The sequence below is a fragment of the Vicia villosa genome, unplaced genomic scaffold (assembly GCF_029867415.1).
Source record: "Vicia villosa cultivar HV-30 ecotype Madison, WI unplaced genomic scaffold, Vvil1.0 ctg.003284F_1_1, whole genome shotgun sequence".
Lineage (NCBI taxonomy): Eukaryota > Viridiplantae > Streptophyta > Magnoliopsida > Fabales > Fabaceae > Vicia > Vicia villosa.
The window spans coordinates 29351-43180 of NW_026706165.1; positions in this window are offsets into that span (position 1 = coordinate 29351).

Genomic DNA, 13830 nt, shown 5'->3' on the forward strand with positions numbered 1-13830 from the left:
GTCTTATTCGCTTAAGTGAAATCATGTCCAATTGATGTTGGTTCACGTGTATGATACGTTGCTTCCTTATAATAAAACCATACAATATAATAATATAATACACATACTGATGGAAAATGAATGATATTGAAATAATAAAATGGAAAGAGTGACATAAATTGCAGTCTAGGCCATGGATTTGAATGGGCCTTTACGCTTTTGTTTTCTCACCTCCCTGAAGAGGCCCACGCGCCATTTACAAAAAGAATTACTTCATTTCTATTTTACTAAGGCACCCCCTGTTGGGCAGCTTTTGCATTATATGTTTAAAATAGATTTTCTCTTACCTTTTAATTGATAATCCTTTTTGACTCAAATAAAAAAATGTAAAAATAGGTTTTAGATACTTTTGTGTGTTTAGATATTTTAGGTATTTTTTATGAATTTCTATCATTTGGTTTGGTAATTTTAATTGAGACTTTCTTTAAATATGTTAAAATAACCCTTTGATTTAGTACCCTTTGGAATTTGATTCGATTAAATGCCTTAAAAATATTCTTTCTCCAATTTTCGGTGTGAATTCAAAGGAGAGGTATATGGTACTGTAACATCCCGATTTTTATTAATTATATTAGTAATTATATATTATTTGGTGTTTTTAATAATTATTTGCTTAATTTAGTCATTTGTGATGTTTATTGAAATTTTTGCGTTTTGGGATGATTTAGTCGGTATTAGTTCGGGATATGCCTTCGATTCTTCTTGCCCCTTGTTTACGTTCAGAATCAAAGTTTGGGATCGGATGTTCTGAGCCTGAAGGTGTCTGACTAATTGCTCGAAATCCATTTGGACTGAAGTAAACATCAAGAGATGATGAGATACCTGTTGTGAGAAACCTGCTATGCGATGTTATGAATGCAGGTGCAATGTTTTCAAGGATCTATAGGAAATTTAGTTTGCGACGTTAGAAAATGATTGGTTGCGTCTTTGTCTGAAGAATTCTGAATTTCGTCTTTGAACATCCTTCTTTGAGAATCGAGCTCACCATATCGAGTGGGTCATCGCCTCTGATTTGGGATACCTATGAATTTGAAGGTATATGGCTAGAGGAAAATAAATCATCTTGCCCCTTGATAGGTACAGCGTCTCTGAATTGGAAGGTATGTGGCGAGAGGAAAGTAAATCCTCTTGCCCCTTGACAATAGTTCAGTCCTTGATAAGAGCACCTGAAATTGTGCGCCATAAATTCCTAAGATCCTTGAAAGGGTTAGTTAAATCATGTATGCGTATGATGTCATGATGTCATGATGTTATGTAATGCATCAGGCAAAGTGTAAGATAGTAAAGACAAACAATTCCTTTAACAAAACCTGCAAGGACACAAAGGTTAGTAGCAAACACAAACAAGTCACACAAGTGCCATTAGGTTTAAAGGCTTGCTTGAAGTTCGTAGGTAAGTACCCTCCCCACTGAAGTTTAGTTGGTTCAACCTGTCCTATATAAAGATCGGGTTCTAGGGAGCTCATATCATTGACCATTCTCGAAGGCGCTTATCTCGGTTCGGCGATCGAATCACCAACCGAGAAGATCCTAAAAGTCCAGTCCACATGAGTGTAGCTTCGAGTATCAACCAACTTCAGTCGAAACCAAAGCCAGCCACCTCTCTACTTTCTAATAGGCCAAAGTCAAGTTCCACTAGGGTTCTAGGGGCAAATTAATGCTTGATGACACCACGCAGCAGCCAAGTGTTTCCTCAAGTCGGATCCCAAGGAACACCAGGACAAACAAATGTGTCACACTAACGATGGCCACCATATCAACCACATCAGTATACGCTGTGCAGTCTCCTTGGTCTCATGCCATTTACCTAAGGTTCTCAGATCCGGGTTAGGATCTTTCACACAAAGCTCCTTTTCTTTTCTTTTTTTTATTTATTTCATAATTTTTTTGTATTTTACTTAGCATTTTAAAATGAGTGAAAGAAAAAAATCAAATAATTGTAAAGATAAATAGCAAAAATTTAAACTAATAATAATGATAATCCTCTTAAAATTAATAATCGAACAAAAAATCATAAGCTATATGTGAAATGGACTGAAGATCTCGAAAATGGAACAGATGGGTCAGATGACTGGGCTCAAGCACCTTCTAACCTTAAACCTCATCTTAACTCAGGGTATTTTATAAGAGGGTGGGTTTGATAATAAGAATGTCAAACCCCATGACTCTTAATTTTGGTCCTTAATAAATTAAAAGACGTAGATTTGATCGGGTAAATTTTGGGGTATGACATTGGTCAGTGGTAGAGTCAAAAGGAGATTCAGGTTGGGCCCCATGCAACGTTGAACAGCCAGTGAGAATAGGAGAGAGGATTGGCCGTTGTTGACTGACCAATCGGAGTGCTTGGAAAAGCCACGCATGCGCATAGATTGGTCTCCTTTACTATTCATCATCTTCATCATTTAATTAGCTACGAATTTGAAGCGTTTTAGCTACGGTTTCCTGCATCTAAACCCGTAGCAATTTTTGCAAAATTAAAGCTCATAGAAAACACGTTAAACCTGCGAACCAAAAGCCCAGATCCACATAAAAATAAGTGCTGAGTTTGAATCCGGGGCTCGTTTGATCCGAAGCTACCTGCAAACGTGAACACGAAGGAAGAGAGATATCTTGCCCTAACAGTGGCAAACTAGTAATCTCGCGTTAAAACTAATTCATGACGGTTCCAAACGTTCGCAGATATCAAGATGAATGCGAATATGCAAGCAAATATCATTCATAATACGTAAACTATTGAGAACAAAACGTAAGAAAAAAAAACGCAAACCGTGATCAGCTCTTGCAAGTTCCAGCGGTTGCTATTGATGAAGATACTTGGGAGGTATTCCTATAGGCCCTTGAATGCTGAATGAACGCCTGGTTCCACTCGAAACTTGCTAGAGAAAACTCTTTATCGTGCCCTAGTCTTGAAGACTTCTTTTCACGTGAAACCCTTTGTTTTCTCCCTTTTTTGCTGTTCTTGAAGCTATGAGTTCGTCAATCCTTATGTTGCACTCCTAGTAGTATATATAGAGAGTGATTTAGGTCAAGGATGGGCTTGGGTATCAAGTCTTTTAAAGAAAAGGAATTTTTCTTCAAAAATATATAAAAACTCTTTCTATTTCAAGCCAATCTCTCCCCCATATTACTTATCACATTTTGGACCCTCATGGGGAATTATTTGGGCCTTCCATATGGTTAGAATATGAACTCATACTTTATTTCATTTATTTTGTGATTTTATTGAAATTATTTTTCATTTAAATGAATAAGAATTCAAATAAATCAAATAAATGGCACAAAAATGGGAAATCAAATTTATGGGCCTTTAATGCACTCATGATCATGTGTCAAAACTCAAACTTAGGCCCATTAGTCAAAAAACTTAAAATTCATCACTTTGGTTTTCATGCATTTTCTCAAAATAGCTCAACTTTAGCAAACCATAACTCCTTCAATATTTGTCATATAAAAGTGTTCTAGGACTTTTTGGAAACCTTAAAGAGTCTTCTAAAGGCTCCTTTTGGTTTCATCTCAATTGAGTCTACCATGTTCAAGTTATGAACTTTTGAAAAAGATAACTTTTTGTTGACCTTTTGGAGGACCTGTAATGTTTTGACTCATAACTCCCAAATGGTGCATTTTTAGACTTGGCATGTGAGAGACAAAATTGTAGAGAATTCAATTTCCTTCAAATTGAGCTTTGGATGGAAAATTTCTGATGTTCCATGCGGAAGTTATGGCTGGTCAAAGTTCAGTTGACTTTCTTCTAGAAAACCCTAATTTAGAAACTCAGGTTTTTGATGATTCTGGAGCTTTTCTTGATGAATCATGATCAATCCTTGATCAAATGATGAATTATACTTCATAATGAGGATGTTGACCAAAAATCAGAAGTTTTGACTGTACTTTGACCACAGTTGACTTTTAAGTCGAACTAGTCGACTATTGACTTTCTGAGCAACTGAGTGACCAATCCTTTGAATTGAGGCCTGAATTTTGTCATGGACATAGTTTGGAACATCATAAGCCATATGAGATGTCTTGGAGCTTTTGATCCATTGATTTTCCCTTAAAACAACAAAAGCCTAGTTCCTTGAACATTGTTTAGGAGGGATGTCTTTGAGCCATGTGTCTTGATTTGAATTTGAAGGAGAGAAATAGCATGGGCAAATTTTGGGGTATGACAACAAGCTTCTTCAAGAGTTTTTGATGAAGACAAAACATCACCAAAGCTTTTGGCAAAGGACTTGGATCAAGACTTCTCTCAATATACAAGTTTTAATCTTCAATATATCTTGATCAATTGTAAGGTAAATAAGTTAAAGAAAAACTCACTTAGATATAATTATGTAATCAATGGAAATATCACACATATCATGCATTACATTTTAAAGGTTTTTGGTAAAACTCATTTTAGCATGAAAAGCTTTTCTCAAAGTATTTTTTGGCTTTTTAGTTGAAGTAATCGGTTACTGGAGTTATGGTAACCGGTTACTGACGTTTTGAAAAATTCTCTCTCTGGTTTTTGTATGGGTAATCGATTACCCTAGTTTCAGTAATCGGTTACCCTGGTAAAAATTTGAAATATTTGAACGTTGGGAGAGGGTAACCGATTACTCTTCTTTTGGTAACCGATTACCACTGAAACATCACATCTTTTCATTGTTTCTTCAGCCACACGAAATTTGTTTTAAGCCATGAGTTTGCACCATTTTGAAAATGTTTTTGCAGCCTTTTGAAAGGGTTTTTAACCCTATATAAAGGCTTCTTTATTCCTTTTGAAAGAACACACATACTATCAATTTTTCATAATCATTTTGTTGTGCTCTTGCTCTCAAATTTCCATTGTGTTCAAACTTCTTTAAAGAAAATTTTCAGCATACACTTTCATATACTTAGAAAATTTTCTTCATCATTTCCATTGAATACACAATAACCTATTGTGAGAAAACTTTACTTATTACCAAAAATATTCAATCATTTGTAATCCTTTATGTTTGTATTGATTACATCTTATTATTCCAAGTGTGGATATAAGATTGTAAGGTTGTAACCTTGTTGTCCATGGTTTTGGAAACAAGAGGTATCCTTAGGGAGGGTGTTCTCTTAAGGACTTATTGAAATCCAAGAAGGGTGTTCTTGGTGGTTGTCTCTTTAGAAGGACTAGGAAGAGTCTTGTAAGAGTCATAACATTATAGTAAAATCTCTTTCTAGTTGGCAAGGGGACTGGAGTACTCTCGACCTGTGAGGGGAACCAGTATACATCGTGTGTTCATTTACTTTCCGCTTTTATTGCTTTTATCACACACAACAAGATCATAAAAGAATAAAAGGACAAAAATCTACCATCACCTAATTCACCCCCCTCTTAGGCGCTCATATTAACTTACATAGGGGACTAATTCACTTTGTTGTTTTGGGTGTTCAATCATGAGAGAATGCTTGTTTTTGGTTTGTTAGCACTCGTGGATTTCTTTTTTGTTATGTTTTAACATTTTTTTATATTTTCTTGGCAAAAAATACTCCGTCATAGAAGGAGTTTGAGTTCTTTGAATATCCTTTCAAAACCATTTATAAGGAACAAAAATACTCTTTTTTGCAATCTCTTTCATATTTGTTGACGAACCAAAACAATAGCTTATCATTATGAACCATCCAAATGGTCCAAACCACAACATTACCAAATCAATGCAAAATTTTACAAATTAACTTAGTTATTAGTGATATAAAACACTAAAAAATAATCATATGATCCCTTGGAAGCACCATACCTAAAAACACAATCACATAAAAATCTAATACCACATTATGGAAGCACTACTACAAAAAGCAGTTCTAACGTCGGACGCAAAATACATTTTACCTTGGTAAAAGAATCGGGGTAACGAAGGGCGTCATGAAGAGTAATGACTTAACTCCTTGGTTTTTAAAACACCGAGGTAAAGGTCTATTATGGCATGGGTTTGAACCTCAGTTTCTGCACTTTTATTATTTACAAAAACTAGAGCCTATTTTATCTCGGTTTATCCTAAAAACGGGGGAAAATTATATAATTTTTAAAAATAAATCTCGTTACAGTGTTTTCCATAATATTATATTTTTTTAAAAAAAAAAAAAAACTCGTTACAGTGCTTATAAATAATATTACATTAATTGTCCATGAAGATATGTTGGATTTTCAATTTCTTGATATTCTTGATAAGATCAAATACTAGGAAACTCTTGCATGTATTTGTTTCTAATGAAAAAAATGTAACATAATTAAAATCTATAATAAAAAATATTTTCGGTACAAATAAAAATCTAATAGAACAAACCTTGAACCTAGATCATTTTCTGCTTTTGCAATCCATCGAAGAGAACTTTTCCAAGTTTCCTTAGGTCACATATGTTTCCTTAGATTTCCAATATCGTAAAAGAACTTATATAATGGATGTCCCTTAGGTTTCACACGGATCGCTAATGGTGGATTCTTGAGCGTTGATAACTTTTAAATGGATGACAAAGATTTGTTTAAGGCCGTTGAATGAAAATATGAAGAAAAAAACACTTAACTATCATCTTGGTTTTTAAAAGAACCGAGGGGTTAGAGTAAAATATTTTAAAAAAATGGTTACATTGTTTACCCAGAATATTAAAAATACATTGTATAAAACAAATGCATAATATCATATTGTTTATCCAAAATATTAAAATTATAGCCTGAGCAAAGGTCTCTAACCCCTCGAGGGGTTAGAGTAAATTATTTATTGCATACAATATATTTTTAATATTATGGGTAAACAATGTAACTATTTTTGTAAAAGAAACAATTATTATATTACTCTAACCCCTCGGTTTTAAAACAAAACCGAGGGGTTATAGTATTTTATTTTTTGAAAATGGTTACATTCTTTACCCAGAATATCAAAAATACATTGTATGCAACAAATCTTCGCAGAATATCAAGATTGTTTACCCAGAATATAAAAAATGCAGCATGTCCCAGTCCCATACAAGGTGGTAGAGATCTGTCTTGAATGTCACACATGCCTTCACCAAGATTGGTTGTTGATGTTATCGTTATCACTGCTTTCACTAGTGTATACAATTTGCTTGCTTGAAATGCATCCAAATTCTAATCAAGTGTTTGTTCCAAAAATTGGGAAATGTTTTTCAGCATTTGTAATCCATCAGTAAAAACTTAACCTTCAACAACAACAACATTAACACCATTGTTTGAGATAGATTATAAAAGTTGAAAAAATATATTGTTCAAGGTAGAAGAACATTTTTTTCTGTTTTGCAATTAATCCTAAAAAAATGATGTATTCGACATTGGGGTAGCTACAAATAAGATAATATTAGGGTAAAATTTGTTCAACGAATATTTATATTAAAATCCGATTAAAATATCCGTCGGTTTATCAAATAAATCGAAGGGTTAAATCATTTATTTTAAAGTTGTTAACAATAAAAACATAAAGTGCATTAGTTGAGATTTGAAGCATGTCCTGAATGGTATATCACCTCGGTTTTTTTAAAAATTGAGGATTTTTTTTTATTTTTAATATATATATATATATATATATATATATATATATATATATGTGGTGTGGCTTGGAATAAACCCTCGGTTTTCCTGAATAACGTGAAAGTTTCATCATGAAAAGTGTTATTTGTTGTAGTGAAGCTAAGCTATACGTAATGAAGAAATGGGATGCAGACTCGAGACAATCCACACAAAACATACAAGAAATATCATATGGGACAGTAATAACCTTACACTTGAATAAATTATTTGTAGAGAGGAATCGATTCAATAGTAGTTTCCAAAAGAAAACCACCACCTAAGAAGGAATCCAACTATCCCTAATATGAGGGTGGGATGGGATATCCCTATTGTCATACCCCAAAATTTTCCCTCCATATTTTAAAATATTTTGGTTCAAGCAGTCTCCTCAAGCTCCAACTGCCCAAGACTACATAAGAATTGGGCACATTTACACCTCTCCTAAAAATAACAAAACTCTAACTAGGGTTTTGACTTTTCCCAAGGAAATTGAGCCTCCAATGACTCAAGTGGACTTCATAGTGTCTCATATGTTTCCAAGTATCATCATACGAAGTTTCAGGCCTTGAATCATAAGTTTGATCAGTCAGTCAGTTGACCAACAGTGAACTGTATGAGGCAGAAAGTCAACTATGGTCAACATACAGTCAAAAGTCAAGATTTTTGGTTAACATCAATCATTTGAAGTCACATTCATCATTTTATCAAGGGTTGATCATGATTCTTCAAGAAAAGCTCAGAAATCAGCAAAACTCAGGGTTGCTAAAATTAGGGTTTTGAATGAAAAGTCAATCAAACCTTGACCTGCCCTAACTTTCACATGGTTCATCACAAATTGTCCAACCAAAGCTTATTTTGAAGAAAATTTCATTCTCTATAACTTTGTATCTCTAAAGAATTAGCTAAAATGCTTCATTTGAAAGATATGGGCCAACATATTACAGGTCCTTTTGAGAATCCACAAAAAGTCATTTTCTCTCAGAGAGTGGTACATGAACATGGTAGACTCAATTGAGATGAAACCAAAGCGAGCCTATAAAGGACATCTTGAGCTTTCCAAAAAGCCCTAGAAAACCTTTATATGATCAAAATTGAGGGAGATATGAATTGCACAAGTTGGTCAAATTTTCAAGAAATGCACAAAAACCTAATTGAGTAATTTTACATTTTTTGACTAATGGGCCTATATTTTTGGAATTTTTATTTCTATTTATTTGAATTTTGTTCATTTAAATTGCAAATAAATCAAGTAAAATGTAAAAAATAATGAATTAAATTGTGGGGCTTTATTTTGGATCATATAAAAGCCCAAGAAACACCTTGAGGACCAAAGAATTTCGTTGGTGTATGGTTTGGTTTATTTTATTTTATTAATTTTTTGGTTTTATTCAAATTAAATCAAGGAAAAATAAAATAAAATCAAATTGGTGCAGGATTTGTTTTTTTCAATCACAAGATCACTCTTGGGGCTCAAGTAAATCAAATATAGCAAGATTTCATATGATTTTCAATCAAATATTTCTCAATTTTTTCTCTCACCAATCTCATGATTTGATTCCAAACTTTCAACCCTAATTTTTTCCTCTATATAAACACAACACCTTAAGCATCAAAGGACACGAAACCCTAGCCTCTAAACACCTCTCAAATTTCCAAAAAAACTCACAAAAAAGCCAATCTTCGTTTTCTTATTTGCAGCTCATATCAACTCTAACAAACCGTTCCATTCTCCCTGTAAGTTGCCAAAGGGTAGGTACAAATCAAAACACACGATCAAAAGGGCTTAAAACACATGCTTTTCCTTCTTCATGTTCATATGCATTTGATTTTTGTTTTCTATATTTTATCGTGTCCTAACCTAAACTAATGATTGCTTTGAGTTTCTGACATGCTTAAGAGAAGGTTTGGTGTGTAGCAGGGAAGCTTGGAGCCCTAAACAACCGTTTTCCATTGTTAGGGCTTCAAAGATGCGAACCTTCGTTTTCCATGTTCCAGGCCCCATCTACTCAAAACGATGTCATCTTTGAGTTTGTAGCTTACTAATTAGGAGATCAGGGTGTTTAGTTTTGTTGTATAAGTCGTTTTTTTGCAGGTTTTAAGTTTCGTAGAATTCACTACAAAATTTCGTAGCAAAACTGAAGCAAAAGTGGAAACAAAATCGTAGCAGATTTCGGTGGAGAAGATGAACAGGAACTTTGAAATTTTGACCACGCGTGGCATCCGTCTGTTGGCTTGTCAATAATTCAACTCTATCCCTCTTCTTCTCATTAGTCCAACCGCGCTCCCTGCGCCCCACGCTGACTAAGCTTGAATGAACAATGGTCGGTGCTCTTCTCTGCATCACGTGCATGATGCGCCCTAGTTCCCTGAGCGTCAGATTGCTCTGGTACTTGATCTAACGGGCCTGAAGATGCGTTCCACCATGGACCTTCATGGACCATCCACACCAAATCCAACGTTTATTTTTCCAATTTTTTTTATTTTTTCTTATATTTTTTTTGTTATTTCTTTTATACTAACCGTAACTATTTTTTTGCTGAATACTAACAAATTAAATTAGCCAACTAAAATTTAGGATTAGCTTTTTTTCATAAATTAATTTTATCATTATTTTAATTAGTTAGTTAAGTCATATAAAATACCCAAAAATTAATTTTTTTCTTTAATTAGTAAAAAATGGTTTTTAGGTTAAATAAAACTAGGTTTTTTAGGCTAATTTAATTAGACATTAAGTTTAGTTAATTATGTTAATTAGGCTAATTAAAGTGATAAACTAATTAGGATTAGTATTAATTTAATAATTAATTAAATAATTAGGTTAAATAAAAAGTTTTTTAACCCTCATTTTATTCCTAACCCTGATTTTAATTTTCTGCATCCTCCATTAATTTCTCAACTTTACGATTTATCCGCTATTATTTTATTCGCGTATTTTCTTTTTCAATATAATTGTAATTGCTTATGGTTTGTAATAGTAATCAGGATTTTAATTTTCGTACTTTACTTTCTCGCATATCTTTTATTATTTAACTGCTAAGGGTTGTAATAGTTTTAACTAGGACTTTTATTTCCCACACCTCCTTATAATGTATCTCTCCCAAAGCCTTGTAATAGCTTAGGGCTATTTTACTTTTCCGCTTATACTTTATGCACCTTATAACTGCTTAGATGTATGCTTTGGATTGTATGGAAAGATTAAAATCAACTGTTAGCTCACTAACTTCAAGATAAATATCTGAACACAACACACTCCTTTTATATTGTTTACACACTCACCTTTAGGGTAACCCTCTCTTGTTGCCTTTCGATTAACATGGTCATGTCCCTCGTACGTGGGGATACCTTTAGTAGTGTTGCTTAAGATTCAAAAATCATCATGGTCCTTCCGATTTAAAGATCATGGTCCCTTCGATGTTGCCTACGATTTAAATGATCTCGTCCCTCGATTAAATGATGATAGTCCCTCCGAATGATGAGGTATCCCTACGATTTTCCTTCAATGACCATACGACGACCCTTCGATGATCTTTTACATCCAATGAAAGGACTACTAACCCAACAATTGGTATGGATAGTCTCTTAATTCCCTCAATGAAAGAAAAAAGAACAAGAAAGACCAAACAATTAGGGTAGACTGCGCTTAATTGCTTGCTCAAATAAAAATGTTTTTCACGCCATAAGTTCAATCAAAAATTTCAAAACACTTTGTAAATATTCTTGAGGATTGACACAAGAATTATTACTAAGTTTTTCCTACTATTGGAACCTCCTTTTCAAACGCACATGACACTCCCGATTTTCAAACAATTCAAACAAAAAGTGAGCTAAACAATTAAGAGCCCATGGATAACCATGGATACAAAGGGTGCTTACACCTTCCCTTTGTATAACTTACCCCCCGAACCCAAGTCTTTTTAAAAGGTATTTCCTGTTCTTTTTACCTTTCTAAAAATTGGATAAAATAAAAGTCGGTGGCGACTCTAGCTATCCGCAACATGTTTTGCGAAATAACAAAACACCAAGTAAGTTCTCCCACCGTATTACACCTACTAAAGATAATTTTGTTTGACAATGCAATATCTATTCTAATTTTCTTTTATGCATTGGGAGGTGTGAAAATGGGGAACCTCTCAACACTTACTTTTTTTATTGTGTTAAGATTGGAATTGAGTGGTACAATCATGAGAATTGGTTGAACATTTCTAGTGCGCTTCCTAATATCATTTTAGAGATCTCTTTTGTGGCATCAAGGATAGTCGTTAATATTTCCCTGCAATTTGGATGGCTTGTGCCCTTGATTTATGACAAGAACGCAACAATAATTATTTTTGGTCTTAAAGAATCATTAATAGTTTGTTTTTATCAAAGTTGTAGAAATTTAGATTTTGTGGTCGATTAAATAAAGTTAAAAAAGTTTACAAATTTGACTTGAGTTAGTGGTGGGTAAATTCACTTTGTTGTCCTGGGTGTTCAATCATGAGAAATTGTTAGTTTTGGTTTGTTAGCCCTTGTGGCTTTCTTTTTGTTATGATTTGACATTTTCTTGTTATTTTAATGGAAAAATAATTTATTAGAGAAGGAGTTTGAATTCTTTGAAGATCTTCTTAGAAACCAATTACAAGGAAAAAAATACTCTTTTCTTCCATCTCTTTTACATTTGTTGACGAACCAATACATTATCTTATCATTAAGAATCATTCAAAATGATCCAAACTACAATATTATCGGATCAATATAAAATTTCACTTATTCTTAACCTTAGATCTTAAAGATATAAAATAATAAAAAGGAATCATGTGCTTGCTAGAAAGCACCACACCTAAAAACTCAACCACTTAAAAATCATATACCATATAGTGGAAGCTAAGTTATTGGTAATAACTAAATAAAATACAGACTCGAGACAATCACCACAACATACAAGAAAGACCATTTGGACGAACAATAATCTTGTGCTTTTGTAGATTCTCTGTAGAGAGGAATCTATCCAATGAGAGTTGTCAATATAAGAGGACAACCTTAGAAGGAAGCCAACTAATCTAAATACGAGAATGCGACGGAATGTCCCTGCGAAAGATAATTTAAATTGACGATGCAATATCCATTCTAATTCTCTTTTATGCGTTGGGTGTGCGAGAATAATAAAACTCAAACACTTTTCTATTGTGTTTAGATTGGAATTGAGTGGTATAATCTTAGAAATTTGTAAGACATTTCTCATTCTCTTTCGAATATCATTTTAGAGCTCTCTTTAGTAACATCAACAGTACTCATTAATATTTGCAAGTTATTTAGATGACTTATACATGAGTTTTATGACAAAAAAGCAACAATTATCAATTTTTTTAGTAGTAAAGAATCATCAATAGTTTGTATTATTATTGTTGTAAAATTAAATATAGGTTTTGTGGTCGATTCAATCAAATTACAAAAGTTTACATATTTGACTTGAATTAGTAGTAGGTTAATTCACTTTGTTTTCATGAGTGTTCAATAATGAAAAATTGCTATTTTTGGTTTGTTGATCTTGTGGTTTTCTTTTTGTTATGTTGAGACATTTTTTTGCTATTTTCTTGGAACTCTTTGTGACACAGAATAGAAATTTTTTAAGTAAATTATTTAGTTATTGAAGTTAATATATAAATTATATTGGTAGTGTTTTTATCTTTTCCCACTCAATCTCATCCACTCATAATCTTCTTCAAATTCTATAAAAAAAAGAAGGACCTAGTACCATGTCATTAAAATACACAAATAGTACCTCACACAGCAACGTAGGTTCATTTTCTCTCTACCATGCAAGACAAATCACTTGACTCACTTCATTTTTTTCTTTTTCACTATTCATTTTCATTTTTATTATCAAACTTAACTTATACATTTTTAATTGGACTATTAAGCAAAATGTTATTATAGATTTCATCTTTGTTTGAACTCCAACTTTATAACTTTGAAAACAAAGTTTAAATGAACCCGATCACAATGATAAAAAATAAAAAATATTTATATAAATGATTTAATTATTTACGATATGCATAAATTATATTTATTATTTTCATTAGTATTGTTATGTAATTGAACTTTTATTAATAGTTGGGTTTCTAAAGAAATTATAAGTATTATATAGTATAGTCTCGTTGAGGCTTTATGTATCAATCTAATGAATAAAAAATGTCACTTACCTTTTTCCTTACGTTTATATACCTTTCTTTAATTTACTAGCGTGTAGCTCTCTTATCTTATCAAAACTACTAGAT